The sequence below is a fragment of the Pagrus major genome, chromosome 10 (assembly GCF_040436345.1).
Source record: "Pagrus major chromosome 10, Pma_NU_1.0".
Taxonomy (NCBI): Eukaryota; Metazoa; Chordata; class Actinopteri; order Spariformes; family Sparidae; genus Pagrus; species Pagrus major.
This window is the reverse complement of record NC_133224.1, coordinates 20558211-20577926: the sequence shown is the minus strand read 5'-3', so window position 1 is coordinate 20577926 and position 19716 is coordinate 20558211. Positions and strand designations below refer to the sequence as shown.

Here is a 19716-nt window from a genome sequence, read left to right as displayed (position 1 = left end):
TCTCTCCGTTTTACTCCTACTCCTGTCTTAGTCACTCTCTTTTGACAGATCTCGCCCTGTTGCTCTACCTGTCTAACCTACATACTGTACAATGGAGCTTGTGTGTGAGCGTTTGTACAGTCTGTACATTCATCTGCTTAACGCACCAAGGTATTAAGGGCAGATGGTGGACAAAACAACTGAAAAAATACGTTCAAAAAAGTATTTTAAAGTAACTGAACCATTAATATGAAAGCACACAGTTTCAGTTTGTTTGTGGATGACAGAAATGACCATAAGGCTGAAACAGAATAAGCAAGATGAAATCAGAGAAGAAACTGTAAACTGTAAGCTAAAAGAGAGCCTTACCTGGTGACCATGGTTAATGTGGTTCGTCTCTTTTAGCAGGCCACCATGACACGTCCCACCTCCTGAAAGCACAACATGGAAGAACAAAGGTCAGTCTGAAGGTCAAATAGTTGAAACAACAGAGGTGAGCAACTTCAAAGGCATAATGTTGCATTATTTGATCAACATTCACACACAAAACAGTAAAGTGTGCCCTTTTATAGCTATAATATATATATATGTATAATATATATAGCTGTATAACAATATTCAGCCATTTCACTCAATTTATTTTTGCACAAATGTGTGGTTTGAAATTGGTCTGCTGCTGTGTGTGTTGGGAACGATACAGGAGAGTTTTTCTATTTCTACCTTTTGTCAAATCTAGGTCAAACATGTCTGTGACATTCCAGTGTGAGTTGAAGCAGTGGTCAGCAATTCATCAGTACTTTAGTCAAGGGTTAAAAGATCAACACCTCGTTCTGCCTGCACAAGACAACAACAGCTCATTTCCTATTCCATTCGCTCATTTCATCATGCATGCGTGACGTTTGCTGACTGTCCTGTGGTCGGGATGTTGTCGATATGTCATTCGGTGTGGCTTACGAAACCATGCGTGTGTCAGCCAATATGCGCAGCAGGGCCTGGACCAGTGCTGTGGCCATCTGTGTGTGTGTGCTCCTCATGTGCCGCCTGTTCAGTGATTCACAGTGTCAGTGCTGGGCCACATGACTGAGAACAGGTGGCACTCTGGTGTACCTCCCCACCCCCAACACGCACACATAAAAAAACAAATCATACACACACACACCTCCGCTTGAACCCTGAGAACACACAGCACCTGCAACGGTGCTGAAACACTACGCCTGCTCCTGTTAGCTCTTACACACACTTTCTATCTCTCTTATAGACTCTCAAAGACAGAATGTGCCCTTTTAAAAACATAACTGTGGTTGACACTAGTTGCAGCCTAAATGTCACCACCTCTCTTGTCCTCCTCCTCATCACACTTCACATGTAACCTCTCCTCTCCTTCTGTAACATCTACCTGACCTTTGACCTACACACACAAAGACACTGTGTTCATCACAGGGTACAAGGTCCATTTATGTATAATTCTACAACACATGCTTTTGCTTTCATGAAGAATGTACAAACTTTTTTGTGAATTATCTACTGAGGACATGGATGAAGCTGGTGTCCTGCAAACCAAACCGCCCTAGCCGAGAAGCTCGCTCTCTTTCAGTCCTCTCATCTTTCATTCTTTTATTTTCTTCCTCTTCTGTTAGTCTTTGTTTCCCTATGATATTCTACCTACAGGGCTGCAACACAAAACACGCCCACACATGGCGGCTTCCATATGTTTCATTATTGAACCTGTACGCCCAGACCCAATGTAATACACAGAGCCTAAGGCAGTTTGTGTGTGTGTTTGAGTGAGACAGTTGTGTCAATAGCAGGCAGATATAGCTGGCTCAGCCTTCACTGATCTTGCAGCCTGGTGGTTAAGGCCCCAAACCTTTGAACTCAAGGTCAAAGGTTACACCCCCTAAAGGGCCACAGCTGGCCACACATTAAAGGTGGACTTGCTGTGCATGTGCATGTTGGTGGTTGAGGGACAATGTGGACGAGCAGGGCACCCCTAAAAGAAGACATGCCAGAGAGAGCAAGTGTGTGTATGTTGAAGGCAGAATTGTTGCAAGGGTGGAATATATTCTTTCATGACACATCGTATAAATGTCACAAGCTTTGACATAATCATTTGACCTTGATCGATATCAGGACTGTGGGAAGAGAAAGAGGGGGGAGGGTTGCGAAAAAGATAAAGAGACAGTGAAAGAAAGAGAGACCTTTAGAGGGGGGCGGGGGGTGGGGGGTGGCAAGGCATAACAGGAAGAGAGAATTCAGAAAAAAGGTAATGAAATACACTTTTAATTATTATTTTATTTAAACAGATTGAGACTGATAAAGACAGAAACAATGTGAGAGAGAACATGATAGAGATAATGAAAAGCTGAGTGAGCACGAGATAAAAAGATATAGAAAGTGGTGTTTATGTAAAGGTTAACCAGTGGGTGCCTCTCTCTCTCTGTGCTGGTTAATGTCAAAGGGAGATGCTGAGGGGTGGAGCAACAGAATCTGCCCAGAGGTGGAGAGCAGAGGAGATGTGGAGGCTGAAAGGGGTGGGAGGAGGAGGATGGAGTAAAGGCCTTGAGCCAGACAAAAGATTAAAAAGGAGAAAGACTAAGATGGGTAGAGAGAGAGAAGGAGAAAGTGAAAACAGAGCAGGGCTAGTCAGACAGACAGATGAGGGACAGAGAGAATTTAGTGATTGTACTGTGCAGAGTCATCTGACCAAACACTGCACTGTGTTTAAAGCAAGGGGCTAAGGGGCTCTGTTAGAAGTGTGCTGAAGGTACAGTGAGAGGATGACATATGATCCAGGAAGTCCAGTTGATCCAGATGTAGATTAATAGTTTGAAGGTTTTCCAAACACCATGCAGGGGTTTAAAATACGAAGCAGCAGGACTTTACAACTATGGGGAGTCATCTTGGCAAAAAACTAGTCCGTCCATCATCATGACAGTCATAAGTTTAACAATAGAAATATGCAGTTCACGTTACAGAGTAATCACAATTGGTCGCCTGCACTTATTTTGATTGGTCTAGTTGGAGGATTATGTCGCATTGCCTTATGGTAAACGCTGAGACTGGATCAACTTTGTTGCTGAGAGTGCCTGCTTTTTTTTTTTGTTGCAAGAAGTGGTATAATTGTAATAATAGAAGGGGCTTCTTTTTCAGTCGTCAGAACACGGCCTTACTGCTGTAAAAGTGACAAAAAAAAGCACACTGTCTCATTGCAGATCATTATATTAATACAAAATTTCAGTCTTCAGTAATCCTTTTGGCCTTTTTTGCCATTTCTGTCTTTATTGCCTTGAACAATGCAGCAAAGAAGTATGACATGCATCACAGGACTCGGGCAGAGGTCACGTGTATTTACTGTAACCATTGGCTAGTAGAGCGGCCCTAAACAGCCTTTATAAAGCATATGAACAAGCTTCACAACAGTTCTAAGATATATACATAGCTGCTGAGTAAAGAATCCAATCTAATACTGCAAAAATTAGTTCAACTGGCAGAAAAACTACTTTGAGAAAAGGTCCAGGTCATTAGGCAAACACACCACCTTTTGTCAGGAAGTCTATAAAACATCAAACTGTCAAAAGTGCTATTGTATAAGAAACAACAAAGCTTAAGGCTACACACCCAGATGTTCCACCCCAAAAACACATATTCAGATGTACTATACAAATACACTCAAACCTGTGATAAACACATGTCCATTCATACTGTGCATATGCAATTATTTACACATAACAATCTAACACTGGTGTTCCTTTAACAGAAGCCCTGTCTTACTGCACTGCTGTGTACATACTGACCTAGTGCATAGTAAAGTCAGCTTAACACATTTACCTAATGGCAAGCACACACACACAAACCTTCTCAACATGTGTGAGCCTGCATGGCGTGTGTAGAGTAGCCATGCTTTGGCTGCTACGGCCCTTAGTCACTGGTGATTCAGTAGAACTCTTCAAGTTAGGGCAGCAAGCTTCATACCTGCACGCACGCACGCACGCACGCACACACGCACGCACGCACGCACACACAAAAGCAGGTTTCTGCAGGAGTGGTGTTAAATGACAGGGTTTTCTCCTTCAGTGTCTTTCAGTCTATATTCACAGTCTGTGTGTGTGTTTTTCAGGACAGGTTTAATCCTTAAATAAAGCTTTAGAACAGTTACCAGCCTGGGGATGGATAATGCAATATGAGTGCTGATCAGCATACACACATCAAAGAGCTAATCATGAGCAGGGACACTTTGTTTGGTGAACAACTTCAGATCTCCTTGGAATGCTGTCACACCACATCCTAAACTTGTGTGTGAGATCAGGATGTGGGTAGACATTTGTGACTGTTGCTCACATTGTTTGAATGACAGGAAGGTTTCTTCCCCCTGTGCTGGTTCAACACACAGGAGCCCTTTTTACAGATTTGCAGCTGATCATTTTTTCTTTCTCAGTTGGTTAAAACTTTTCAGGCTGGATGTTCTTTATGTATTTCCATGTTTCTCTTCCAGCCCTCCAAAAACTGAAACATATTAAGACATATTAAGATATTAAGACTCCACTTTATTTGCATTTTCTGTGAGATCTGCTGCTATTTACAAAGCTGTGGCTAATAGATCAAATGCAACACCACAAGCCCAATAAACGGATACAAACTGGGTGGAGAATGTTTTATTTTTGTGTGCATGCACGAGAGAGGCAGTGAGTCTGTTTTCTGTCTATGCCTGCAAACATGCATGTGTTTGCGCGGCCAGAGCTGGCAGAGCAACAGACAGTGAGGAGGAGTGTCAGGTTGACTGTGGTTGGGGCTGTTTGGCTCGGTGAACTTCTGCCACATGGCTTCAGTAAAAGGTCATGGTCAAAAACCAAGGCTGGCTCACAAACCATCACACCCACTGCGACTCCCACACACACGCGCGAGCACACACGCAAGAAACAAATGGATAGATGAAGTGAGAGACAAGACAGACAGACTGACTTCCTTTTAGGGGACAGGCAGGAAAATGACACCCACTTAAAGAGGAGGGTGACAGACAGACTCACCGACTAGAGCCACACCACACACACACATGTTGAGACTGTCTGAAAATCCAGCAGTCAACAAATAGGAAGACAGTGAGACAGACAGAATGAAGGAGAGAAGACAAGAATGAACAGTTGGTAATAAATCGTGTCTAGACAGACGCTAATGAAAGCAGCCCGGCTGTGGCTGCTGCCAAACTCAAGACCTGTGAACAGTATGATTATGTGTGTAAGAGAGAGTTTTTGAGTGTGTGTGTGTGTGTGTGTGTGTGTGAGAGAGAGAGAGAGAGAGAGAAAAGTTTGTGCAAGCATGTGTAAATGAGTGTTTGATGAATATAACAGTTTAAACACTTTGTCATGTTCTGTTTTTACCTTCACTAACCTTTCTCGCTCTCTCTCACTCAAACCACACCACAGCAGCAAAGCAGAGTGTGTCCCTCACAGCTGCAGACGGCATTCAGAGCCACAGCACAGTCGGCACACTCATCTGACGTCAATCGTCCAAAATTAAACATGGCTTTGCCGTCAAAGCCTGAAACTGACTTGTCAACTCCATCCCTAAAAACAGCATCTCGTACCTGAGTGCAGAAACACTGAGCAGAAACCTCCCTGGCTCAGCATGAATAACACAGCAGTGGGATACTTGGATACTTCTTTCACTAGTGCTACATTCAGGCCAAGTTTCCACTTGTTTTTACAGAATGAATCATTACAGCATACTAATTTGCTAAACATGTTCATACTCAAAAGGGGTTCAATGCTCATCTGGCTGCATAGATTACAACATTTCTCATCTTTAACAGACTACAAAATGGTGGAATCATGACTTTGTAATATCAATATGCAAGAGCTAGTCACATCTTAACGCCGAACCGACAAATAGATACTGGGTGTGTCGATCACACAAGCTCATAACATGCGCGCAAAATACTGCAGTGTAACACTGTCGTCAGCAACACAACCCAAGTCTCTGAATGCTGTGTATGCTGACACATGGTTGGTAGCTCAAAAACAACAACAACATTAGAAGAAGGGGAGCAGCCAGTCAGCATGCCCAAACTCGCTTTACACACGCAATCTGAGAAATGTAGCCTGAGGCATCCCCATCATATAAGCTAAGCAAAATAAAACACTTTGGAAAAAGAAGAAAAGAAAATTTTCATTTTATTGAGGGTGATAAGGGGTGGGACTCTGATACTGAGTCATAACAACAACAACACTTACTTGAACCTTCAAGGAACTCTATGTGTGTGTGCGTGTGTGTGTGTATGTGTGTGTGTGTGTGCGCAATACGAAGAGGGAATTAGACTTGTTTATGAGGAAGGTGTGTTTAAGGCTGTAGGCATTAGCCCACGGTGCACTCTGACTGTCTGTGAGAGAGTGGTCAGGCAAGCCCTGCCAGGCCCACATACCATGCAGAGGTGCTAAACTGTACTATCCTGTTGCACAATGCCATTTAAGTTAACTGTCACATACCAAAAACACTGACTCAGGTCTTTCTAATCACACATCTCTGTGTCTGTGTATGTGTTTGCTCCAGACCACAGTGATTTCATACCTAATAAATATAAAAGGCTGAAAATGGAAATGTCTAATTTGCATCCACACCGGGTGAGTTTAACAATGGGGGTGTGTTTGAGAGAAAGAGTGAGCTGAGAAAAAGCATAAGAAAGAGCAGTCGAGTGTGTCCATATAGGTTTCTCTGTGTGTATGTATATAGTGCATGTGTGTGTGCAAGTGAATGTGTGCTTCGACTGCATCTTCTGCATCTGCTCACAAAGACTCCTTTATCTGATGTGCCACACGTGACCCCCACATGGTGGCTCATTCCGTCTTCACAGGACCACACACACACAAAAAGACTCACACGCACATACTTGCATATGTACTTGCACAATATGACAAGCACTCAATCACTTTCACCAGGAAGCAAGCATTAAACTCCATAATGTATACATACCACCACCGTCACCCCCCTCATCCTCCTCTGTATCTGTATGGTGAGTCTCTTCCTATAGGCAGACTTCTTAAAGGCAAAGTATCAGTGTCTGGACTTTTAAAGGGGAGGGAGACCGTCTGGCTACCCTCCAGACACTGTGACCCCACACTTCCTGCATTGGGTAGGCGCCACAGCCGATGGGCATTCACACACACACACACACACACACACACACACACACACACACACACACACACACAGATTCATCCATAATCACACCACAGACCTTGACACACCTTGTCACTATTCAGTGTATAATATCTATCAAGGTGGAAATGCCATAACAAAGAAACTAAGTCAAGCGAGGAGACAGAAAGCAGAACGGAACAAAACAGAGAGAAGCTCTGCAGAAATCAATTTCATGGTGTATGATGCTATATCTCACTATTACTAACCTGAGAAGTGAAGAGAATATAACCTGGCTTTTTAAAACCACATTCTCTTCTCTCTCTCCCATTGGCTGATTGTAATTTTGGAGATGAAAGAGCTGCATCTACTGTATCACTTTAAATAAATCAGCTAAATGCCTGAAATAAAAACTGAAAATTAAAGTGGGGAAAATGCTTGGAGTGGCAGAACAGTTTTGATGGCTAATGACCAGCTCCTCCTGAGACTTATAAAAATTGTGCCTTGACATCAAGAGCTGCTGATGTCAGCGGGGAATGTTGTTGTGTGTGCATTCATGAGTGTGTACCATGATCATAATGTTCCTCCGGTGTTGATATATTTGATTCCAGCATTAAAAATGGACGACCATTATGAGCTCTGTCATGTCAAATATAAATAACCCAAAGACAGCTATAAATATTGTAATGGAGAGTGTAGTGTTACGTGTGTGTGTCTGTGTGTGTGCGTGTAAGAGATACAGTGTGAATATAACATGCAGTGGGAGGGACTTAAGCGACTTTTGCCATTCGCAAATCTGTCAGCGTTGCCATGGAAGTACTCTGCCAATCGTGTTGTAATCATTGCTGTAATCCTCTTCCATAGGAATTCAAGTGCAGGCTCCCTTATGAACACTTACCACACACACATATATGCATGAACACACACACACACACACACACACACACACACACACACACACACACACACACACACACACATCTAGTTTATGCAAATGCTGCATTTGATCCTTCTACAGCTTATATTGTGTCTCTATTTGAAGTGTGTGCAGCATGCATGTCTCTCTCCTTGTATTTGAAGTGAGTGTGTGTGTGCATGTGTGCATAACCATGTGTCGAAGACATGCCTGTGTGTGTGTGTGCATGTGTGTGCGTGTGTAAATGTGTGTCCTTGACCAGCTGCACAGGGCAGAGGAAATGAGGCGGAACTCAATCTGGTCCACACCTGTCTGTCTTTCTCTCTAGAGGGAGGAGCCTAGGGTCTCAAACACACACACACACACACACACACACACACACACACACACACACACACACACACACCGTTCAGTGCACTGTTCACACTCTGTACGAGCAGATAGATTATGCATGCAGCAGCCAGCTAAGGAGCCTGGATCTATTAATGTATGCACCGAGACAGTTTTATGTTTGTGTACGCTTCATGAGAGAGGGGGAAGGACAGAGAGAGAAAGAGCAATGATGTGTATTTGGGTTTGTACTGCATGATGGGGTGAGAGAGGAAGAGAGAGAGAGGGAGAGGTATTAAAAGAGTGACACACATTAAGTATAGCAAAAGAGAGGATGACAGAGACAGGCGAGAGGGGGAGACTTCTTTAGGCGAAAGCAGACAGGAGCGAGGAATGAAGTAGATAGAGAGAAGATGAAGAGATCGGGGATGACAGCCTGAGCCACATAAGGACACACAGAGAGAGAGAGAGAGAGAGAGAGAGAGAGAGAGAGAGAGAGAGAGAGAGAGGAGAGAGAGAGAGAGAGAGAGAGAGAGAGAGAGAGAGATTGCACTGGTATGGGAGGGTGGAGGGGGGGTTACTCTGGGACGCCAGAACCCAGTGACATGACACAGATGCACTGTGCTACTGTGCAGAGAGCTGAGGGGAGGAGGGTAGAGAGCGACGGAGGAGGAGGAGAAGAAGAGGGGGATGGGTGTGTGAGAGCTCACTGCCTCTCTGCTCTGCTTCCACTCTCCTCTGTGGAGAGGGCAATAGCAGGCTCAGTGTGAAGATGAAGGGGTGTCTTTTCATGTATAAGGAGCCACATGTAGCATCATTTCACCATTATAGAGTGTTATTAGACTTACTGTACACCTGGTACAAAACCCAGCTGCAAGACTTTTAACTAAATCAAGGATATGAGATCATTCCACCACATTCGTACATCTTCTCACTGGTCAGTTTTCGAGTTGATATTACAGATTACATTAAAGCACTTCATGGGCAGGCTATTAGCTACCCTGTATATATTACTGATCCTCAGTAAAGGTTCTAACTGTTGCTAAGACCTCTTCATTTCTGTACTTTAAATTGGTCAATCTTACTTTACAGTTACCATGTGTAGCTCTGAAATGCTTTATTATAATTATTATTATTATTCCTAAATATATATGTGACTGTCTTTACACTTGATAATGTGTGTCAATAGGTCATATTTTCTGAAATTTGTGGCAATGTTACAGCACAGAACAGAAAGAGGGCACTGTGCAGGTAGAGATTAAGCTTTTACTTGTAATAGCAGACAGGGGAAGGAGTCAAAAAGCCATGGCGAGCTCTATCTTATGCTCAGCGCAAAGCAGCGCGGCGCAAGTTCCATTGCTAGTTTCAGACTGATGCAGTTGTCATTTTCACGCCCAGCGCCCACATTGTGTAAATAGCAAATGTACTTGCCCACCTGTGTGCCCCTGGGTGTGTTGGTCGTGTTGAGGCGTGGTCAGGCACACTGATGGTGGATTGCTATCTTGAGGCAGCAGAAAGTGACTGCACCATAGACCAACAAAAAGCTGGTCTAAAGTCAAAAGTGCAGTCTGTTTCCTGCTATTTAAAGGACCCATTAGATGCGCCTACACAGGCAGGTTCACACTGTTCATACACTCTGATGTTATGATTTAAGAGGCTGTTTTCAGTTATTTTAAACATTTCTATGAACAGTCATGTACTGTAATAAATATTGTGACACATATAATCAGCAAAAATAAAAGCTGTAGTTATAAACTCTCCAAAGGAAATGAGTCAGGAGTTTTAATTAATCAATGAAGTTTATCAGCTGTTCCTTGTATGCAAATGCGCATGTTAATGTAGCGATACACATATCATTTCTGCTGCTGGATGATCGCTGCAGGTAATGTCATTAATATTTTCCTCATTAAGGACATATTTCTCCCCTCTCATCCCACCCATTATTGATCAGGATGATACTTTTTATGACCCGTCCTGCCTGATCCACGGACTGAGAATCACGCACACACAAAGGGACATGCAGCAGCGCTCCTCTTCCTCCTCCGGTTAAATATTAGTTTATTTTTTTATATGCAGTCAAACAGAGTTATTGATGGGACAGATGATTGTGAAATGGCAGGGCAGAGGGTCCAGCAGTTGAGGATCACATCCCTTTCCCTCAGTGAAGACGAGTGACATCACTTTACTGTAATAAAGCCTTTAAAGCCAGGAAAAGACAACGCTGATGCCATATCAGGATATAACTATCAAAAATCTAAGACGATATAGTCTCATATCATGATACAATACTGATTTATTGCCCAGCCCCTACTATAGACTGATTGTGAAGTGAAGTGACAAGATTGATCCTCCTAAAATTGTCTCTTTCACAGTGCTCCTGAGTTAATAAACTGATTTTGTTTAACCTTGTGCTACGTTAATCTGACTGCATTCAATTTAAACTTTGAAGGTGCCACGTTGAAAGTCATATTGAAATGTGACCAGGTCTGATCCAGTAAGATCGCTGGTGTGACTTCACGTAAAACTGACTAAATTGCCAACAGATTCACTTAAAGTGGTGCATGTCTGAAAGAGGCTAAAGGAAAAATTGCCTCCAACATGTTTATTCTCCTCTGTTAAGCTCCAGTAAACACCAGGGAGGGACAGAGTGGCAGAAGAAACAACATTCATCAACATCTTTATGGCAGGAAACATTAGGGTATAGAAAATGTAGTCTTAATGATAGTAATAGAAATGGTGTGACATCTCCACCATTACTCTCATTGGTTTACACTGATTATACTGACATATTACAGTTTGACAATGATGTCTAAAAATGCCACATGCAACCATTTCAATGCGAAACATTCACACATCGTAGCATATAGAAAATTATATATGCCGTCTCGTCTGCTCAATAACACATACACCCACACACACATGATCTCATTTCCAAGTCGCATGCAGCGACCCTTACAGTAGAAGAATGTGCTTCCACCCACACACACAATCACTTGTATTTCTCTTCACTACAGAATGCCAAACATTACCATACATATATGCATGCAGGCAGGCTATCAGTCTGCCAACATATAACAGCAGAGCCCTCCATACATCCATCCCTCTCCCCCATTCCTCCATCCCTCCCTTCACACCTGCCAGGCCTACAGCAAGGTCACACACCTCAATTACCCTGCGCACACACACAGACACACAAAGAGTGAGAGAGGGACTGCGATAGGGAGGGAAGATAGGAAAGGAGGGGGCGAGAGCAGATTTCACGCTACCCTGAGCACTGGCTAGCATGCACCAGTGTTTCTGACATTATTTATGATGTGAAATGTTCAGTACCTGCCTCTTCCTCTCTGCTTTATCTCCCTCTTTGTGTCTCTAGTTCAGGCAACCAGAAGCATTACTCTTTGACAAATACCTTTATCAGCACGCCATTCAGATTATGGTATTTGCTCTTATTCTGTGTGGAAACAAGCACGCAGGAATGCATATTTTACTCACACTGATTTATACAACAGCATGGATTACAACAGCAAGAGATTATACTTTGTTTTTTCCATTAGAGTGAACGCATTTCTAAGTGTCATGTTGAGATTGCAATATTCACAAAAAATGTCATCACAATTAGGAAGAAGAAATTACAACTCCCTGCAGCAAAATAAGGCAAGCAGCCGTTAAGAAACTTAATAATAACCAGCTTAACATCACTAATAGTCTGAATATCAGGCCTCAACATCAACACTAATGTGCCTTACAAATAACACACCATGAATCCCAATGTGCCTAATAACCATATTAATGTACTCGCAGTGAATGAGATCCTCCTATTAGAGCTTTTTGTATCTGCAGGCAGACTGCGATTCACTCATGCAGCCACGGGAGGCAGCCAGCTGTGTTTACACTATGGGCTAATACAGCTGCCATATGGCAACTGAGTACAGGACACACATGCACACACAGCTCCTGGAAACTGCAAACACACTGCCCAAACAGCACACAGTACACACTCAGCTCCGTGTTTAAAGCTCCAGTTTGATTGGAAACTCTGAAGAGTTGGTCTGAGCCGTAGTGAGAAAACAGAGATTTCTGAGAGAATATTTTGTAGCAGTGGGCTGTGGGAGGGTGGAGGACTCCAGTTTGGGCTGTAACACTCATTAGAGCCACAACACTGCTCCAATATATTAAAACCACCTACACATGTCGGCCTATGGCCATTAGCTGATGAGTGTAGGAGTTTTAATGTCTTAGCCGTCTCTTATTTAAGGCTTCTCAACTCCCAAAGCCACTTGAAAGCATGGACTCAGGAATACATTTAGCATCATAGTTTTTCCTTCGCAGATTTCCTGTTTTTGCTGAATGAAAACAAAAGAAAGGAGGAGACTGAATATGCAGTGTTGACCATCTGACAGACAGGAGATCGAGTACACACACTGTGAAGCTTGTAATTCTATACATCAGTGATAGAAATCCTGTGGGAGAGAGTCAGCCTGTCTCATGACCTCCTCCATCACCCTGCCCCACCCAACCCTCACACATATATACACACACACACACACACACACACACACACACACGCACACACACACACACAGACGAATACACTTACGCACACAATCTATAGAGTATCGTATCAGTGCAGTACAGTATAGGCAGCCTCCAGACATCTAACACCAGTCAAACAAAGGAAACAGAGAAAATCAATTACAACACCAACACTGACCCCCACCAACACACACACATCTACTTCTCCCCTCTCTGATCTCTGTAATCAAAGCCATCTGATCACAGTATGTGTGTGTGTGTGTGTGTGAGAGAGAGAGAGAGAGAGAGAGAGAGAGAGAGTAGAGCGAATGACAGAGAGAGAGAGAGAAAGATGTCAAAATGGTTAAGGATTTGGAACAGATGTATTTCTAGGTTTTGGCTGGTTTACGGTTAGGAGGACGAAAGGGACAGGATAAAAGAAAGAGGGATGAAAGACAGGAAAAGGAGCAGACAGAAAGGAGAGAATGCTGTGAACTGATAGGGGAAGATATAGGAGAGAAAGAACGAGAGGCAGGGTGCAGACAGACAGAGTGGGGATGGAGGGCTTGACTCCTTGAGACAGATCATGTTTCCGGGTTGGGGGCATACACACACACAGACCCATAAAGGTCACGGTGCACCCACTGCCCTCCAGACACACTCATGCAGAGACACAGAAATCCTCGTAAACACTCCAAGACAGAGACAGCTTTGATTTCTCACACCCTGTTTTATACACACACCTGCCATTTCTACTTATGTGCGACCAGCTCAATTGCATTTATGAAATAATGTTTACACACACAGACACACACACACACAAAGAATCTGCTAAAACACACTCAAAAGAAAATGGAGAATGGATCTTACAAAATGGATCTTACAAAATGAATCGTCTCCTGTGTGGCTCAGCTGTGACTTGTGGCTCGCATATTGAGAAGAAGTGGAGCGAGAGATATTGTGGGACAACACATGCGTAACACATAACAAGCACTGTTATCATAGAACTTACACAATTGAGCGGGGTCAAGGTTCATTGTGGAACTGGGTTAAAGAGACAGGTGATGTAACACGGGACAGAGAGCAAGAGAGGAAGAAAGGGGAGAAGAAAGGAGAGCCAAGAGGGGAAAGAGAATGAACAAGAAAAGAAGAGGGGGAGAAAAGGGAGGATCTCTAACCAAATAATCTACCCAGCAAACATCCCCCTCCTAGTTGATCAGTTAATTACAGCTGTCAGAATCTCCAGACACACACACACACACACACACACACACACACACACACACACACAGTCTATGACATATAGATGACCCCACAGTGACCTCAATTGATTTAGCTGATTGACTTACAGTAATTAACCCGATTATGTTTTGCAGGAGATGGAGGGTTAATAAAAGGAGAAGAGGAGGAAGATGATTGTGTGTGTGTGTGTTTTGAGGGTAGATGGTGTGGGTGTGTTTAGGTTTTGAATGTGTCGTTAAGCAACATCCACATATATACTAACCTGATTACTGCAGTCAGATGTACAGTTTAACTTGTGTGTATTGCTGTTTTATCACTCACTCAAACACACATACTGTATGATTAATCAGATGTTTACATGTGTTTGTCATGTACAGGTGTTCATTCTAAAGAAACCAGTTTTACTTCAGGAAGTATAGACACTAGTAGGACTCCTAACATAGAGAACACATAACTACATGTCTTTATGTGTGCAGCCTGGAGTAAAGAGACTCCCATTAAGCCAGTAAAACCAGAGAGACCAGTGAGATAGGGCAGGACTCTGTTTCGGTCTTTCATCATTAACCACAGAAGCTACACAAATACCTGAAAGCAAACCCAGCTGATAGAGTGTGTAAAAGCGACTCAAAGCTACAAGACATACACACTCAAGTGCAAATCTCTGCGTCTACTTTTTAGAGTGGTCCCTAGCATATACACTCAGCTTCACACACAACATCCCATGCACAGACAATGAGAAACTGTGCACAGCCACGTCACTTGATGAGAAACACCACAAATAAACAAATACAGAGAAAACGAAAAGAAGAAGAGCAGAAATCTTCAAAGAGCATGCACATTTGTTGCGTGCACAATTACAGAGTGCAGTTAAAACACAGGGCATGGGCCAAATTTCATGTGTTTGATCTATGTGTTTACATGAATCTGTGTTTGTGGACTTATATCATACATTCTAGTTTATGTGGGTTACATTTTAGGCATTTAACCGCTGCTCCTCCCCTCAGTGCCACAGCAGGAGAAGCTTCAATGCAAATATCACTAACACTACAAGCACCTAATAGTGAATAGAAGCGACACAATAGAGGGAAACAACACATCTCAGTATCTCAGGAATGCATCAATAGTGGGAAATAAAGATGTGCTCTGTGTTCAGAAATAGGAAGGAGGACACAATGTCTAGTTAGTCATGCAAAATCAAATACCCAATAGGTCTCAATTCAAAAACTCTTTCAAGTGTTAAGCCCCTCTCAACATGTGTCTTTCTTCGACCCCTTTCATCATGAGCTATAAAGAAGTCTGCATCCTTCATTACAGAGCAAGCACACTTTTACAATCTGCAACCCATGACACACATTATGCAAGAGACGCTATAAACATACACATTTCTACCGTTGACCTTTGCCAAGGAGTGATAAAATCAGCCAAGCAGCGAGGGCTGTATACACAGACGCACGCACGCACACACACACACACACACACACACACAGACACACACAGACACACACCTGTTCTAGTCAGTCACAAGCTCTGTGGTACAGAGGCCAACACAAGTCACACAATCTGTGTGTTCAGTTGCTTGTGTGTGTGTGTATTTGAAGTGTGTATCTCTGTGTTACCAATTTTGACTTCACTCAGCCTGCCAATCCCCTGTCTATCCCCTGTAGGAGTGACACGGCCTTCTCCCAACTGAGACAACTGGAAGCCATTACCTTAAGTCAACAAACCCCAGCCTGTCTCCATCACACAAAGAAGCCATGTGCACATTCAGCATATTACCTCTGCCAAAGGCCCTGTGTGTGTGGGTGCATTCAAAATGTCTCAGCATGGCTATTTTTCTTTCACTTTCCCAGATATCTCTTCATGCCCAGACCTTTTTTCTTTCTTCTCTCTCTTGTGCATCTCTCTGTCTGCGGCTAAGATCCAGGCCAACTTGAATAAATAAGGAAGTCAGGCTGCAGCACGTGGATCTGACCTTCCACCAGACTGCCTAGCCTCTCTGTCTCTGTCTTTCATCACGTCTATGTCGCTCTCTTTGTCTTACTCTCTGCTAATCATATACAGCTACCTACTCAGGCTAGTTTCTACGGTGGATATTAGCTCCAAGGCCAAAGCTAATCTGCCTGAGCCCTATGACCCTGCATAATAGAATTAACAACCTAAGCCTTATCCCTCTGTGCATTAACGAACTGTGCTTTTGAATATAAAATTAGTGTAGTCATAGATAAAGCCTCAGACCAGAACGTTTGGCTACAGAATAAAATGCAACTACTGTAATGTCTGTATGCCTGCCTGTCTGTATTATGTACAGTACCGTATGTAGTGCAGTAATGCATGCTTAGCAACAATCTTAAAGAGATTAGCACAAATTCTGGCAAATATGCTCTCTGTTGTGCAAAAGGAATGCTGTTAGCACTTGCACCAATGTATATGCCATCTTTAATACACCACATTGCACCTTGGAATTATTTTGGAGACAACACAAGGCAAGCTGGTACCACCCACAACATATACAGTGCACAGTATACTAATGCGTGTAACCTTCCAAACTAAATAAACATTGGGGATCTGTGTAATGTTACTTTAGCACAACAGCCAACACAAATCCACATGTAACACTGTCGAAAATTGAACATTAGGGCCCTCTCTCTCTCCCCCTAGTCCCTCCCAACTGCTTGGTGATAAGTTACAGTGAAACTTGGGCTTTGTAACATTACTAAAATAGAGTAACTTTAGAGATGTGCAGGACACAGTCTTTAATTTGAGTTGAAAAGCTAGCAGTAGCTGTTTGTTTGATATCAAGACACAAGATCTGGTAACGTGATTTAGTGGATTATATCGTTGGAATCTGTTCTTTTTACAATGGACGATGTGCTGTTCTGAGGCTGAACTGGCCAGGATTACTTCTGTTACAAACCATTAATGTTTGTGCATGTTCCTGGGGTAAGGAGGATCCTAAAGTGTGCGATTTTATTTCATGAATGGATGGATAGTTATGTGGCTGTATTATTTAGAAGAGAGAACGCCACATTGGTAAGTACAGTATTAAGTAACGTAACGTTAACAGAATGGTTTCTGTTCATGCCTGCCTGCCTGGCTGCCTTCAGTGCCCTGTCCCTACCGTGGACAAGGTGATGGTGTTGTGTTATATATTTGAGACTAAATGAACTGAAAACAGGTCAGATTAGAAAGGTCTGGCTATGCGAGACTAGATATGACTTGAATGCCACACTTGTCAGCCTCCGGTAAAAACTTATTTAATGTAACGATCTAACCATATTTCAAAACCCTATCACCAGAGTAATGCGTGGAGGGTATTTCATGGATTGCAGAATGACTTTATAAAAAAAATATCTCTGATGTAACGTTAGTCTCTCCTAGTCCACATTGAGAAACGTGACATTAATTAAAGTCTGTTGTGCATGTACGACTGCTGCTTATCTAACATTAACGTACAGCAGTTACCTGTCTGTGTCAATTTGTTTACTTTAGATTAAGAGGGAGATTAAGAGGATTTAGATATTTTCATCAGAAGTGGCCCTCAAATGATAATGATTGACTCAGCGTATCCTCCATGCAAAATGGTGACGTACTCCAGTCAGTGGAGGCTGCGGAGCCATCGGGAACTATCGGAGCCAAGTTCTGCCGACAACAATAGTTTGTAAAAGGTCCCATCGGCAACCTCTACTACCTACTACCTTCCAAAGATGAATATACTTAGAGATTACAAATAAGAGCAATGACTACATATCAGTGAAGTTGTAGCCAAAATTAATAAGCAACTTTGTTGTTTAACCTTTAGTTCATGTTGGGACAAGAGGTCAAGACCAAACTGATTCAGTGAAGAGTCAAAACGAAGGTTTTCATTCCATACTGAATTAAAACCAACACTTTTTCACAGTAACCTAACACACATCACCTTTGTCCAGAGGATTTGTCCCAGGAAGATAAGCCTGGCACCATAAAGTTCAGAACTGCAGCTTTCATCAGATGGCTATAGGCTACAGGAAGTATACAGTATAATGTATCATCCTATAAATCACAGATAAACGCTAACAAACAGACGTTTATTTACATGAAAGTGTCTCAAATTATTACTTGAACATGAGCTGTTTTTAGCTCAGCTCCAGCCCCTCTCTCCACAGACACAACCCAGCCAAGGCGCCAGCCAGCCATCCCGCCAGCCTCCCCTCACCTCCACCCCTGAACCTCCTCTCCTGCCTGTCTGCTCCTCTCCTTCTCCTCCCCCTTTTCTCCCTGTTTTTAAACACAAGGCAGCCCACCCCTCCCCCTCTCCTCTTCTCTCTCTCTCTTCTTTCTGTCTCTCTTTTTCTTCTCCAGGCAGCGCACTCAATCACCCTTACCCTCCTCCTCCTCCTCCTCCCCCCTGCCATCGCAGCCTCCATTCCAATGAATGCACAATCTCCCCCCTTCAGCTGTGGGGGGGACTGCCCCGGGGATGAGGAGGGGTAAAGAGGAGAGGCAGCACACATGCACACACAAATTCAATCACACCCCCCCCCCCCTATGTGTGTTTGTGTGTGCATGCACATCTGCAGAGGAACACAGGAGCATGGTGGGTGACAGACGGGGGTGGGAGGTTTGGGTGGCGTCCTAATGGCTCTCAGTGCAGGAAATGGCTTGTTGCTACACAGACAGCTCCAGAATCAACTGTCATCACGGGCTACATCCCCATATTTTATCCACATCGGCAAAACACACACGTTCACTCACAGCTGGGCTGGGTCAGCCCCTCCTCCAACTAATGACTATGCAAAACTGTAGCCTACAGAGAAAAAACAAAAGCCATAGAGCCAAGTAATGGAATCTGTCTCTCACCACATTATAGATGCTATTATACTGTATTACTTTGTGTCCAACTTAAAACATAACTCCTTTGTTTTATGCTGTATTTACTAGTACTTTTTTTATTTTTATTTTTTTAACTGTCCTTTTGACTGAGAAGTAGATAAAGAGCAGAGGGGAAAAGCCCTTCAACAGAAAAAAAAACAACTTTTCAAAATGTTCACATAAACATGATTTATATTGAAAGAGATATTTATTCATATACCACTTTGAATTATGAGACAACACCTATATTATATGTTTGGCATGGCACAAAAAAACTACCAAAAGCTGTGTTTACATCTAATTGTCAATCAAATTTGAAGCAAACTTTTGAAATGTAGCAAAAACAAACAAAGAACAGATGAATTAAGCGCAGTTCCATCAACACAAAGCTCAGTTTCATCAAACGTTGGCGGTACGGGCTGGGACAACACTAGTCACCTTGACCATCTTCATGGGAATGTGGGTATTAATGTTGCAATGTGAACCTTATGGGAATATTGGAAGAGGCCGACAGTGAAGACAGCTATTTCTTCTCCTCTTGGGGTGGAATCAGCTGATCAGTCATGTGAGTTAAATGTTTGCTACGGTTGAACTTATTCAGAAAAGGGGTTTCGATCTCCCATTAAGTCTTTTTCAAAAATGGCAAAAACCACCTCAATTGAGTGTAATGTTTTGTCAAATTATGCTGTTTTCATCAACTTTATCTAAAGTGATACTTTGAAATCTGCATAAAAGTAAGTTAATGGAAACACGGACAAAGA

General features: G+C 42.9%; 1 protein-coding gene across 3 annotated transcripts in view; it reads right to left on the bottom strand.

The window, feature by feature from the left end:
* Window positions 1–19716, bottom strand: part of kdm6ba (lysine (K)-specific demethylase 6B, a) — a 100535-nt gene that overhangs the window by 31211 nt on the left and 49608 nt on the right. For all 3 annotated transcript variants that reach the window (XM_073474514.1, XM_073474515.1, XM_073474516.1), the window contains one exon: window positions 349–410. The gene's annotated coding sequence lies outside the window, so the exon portion shown is untranslated. The remainder of the gene's footprint in view (window positions 1–348; window positions 411–19716) is intronic.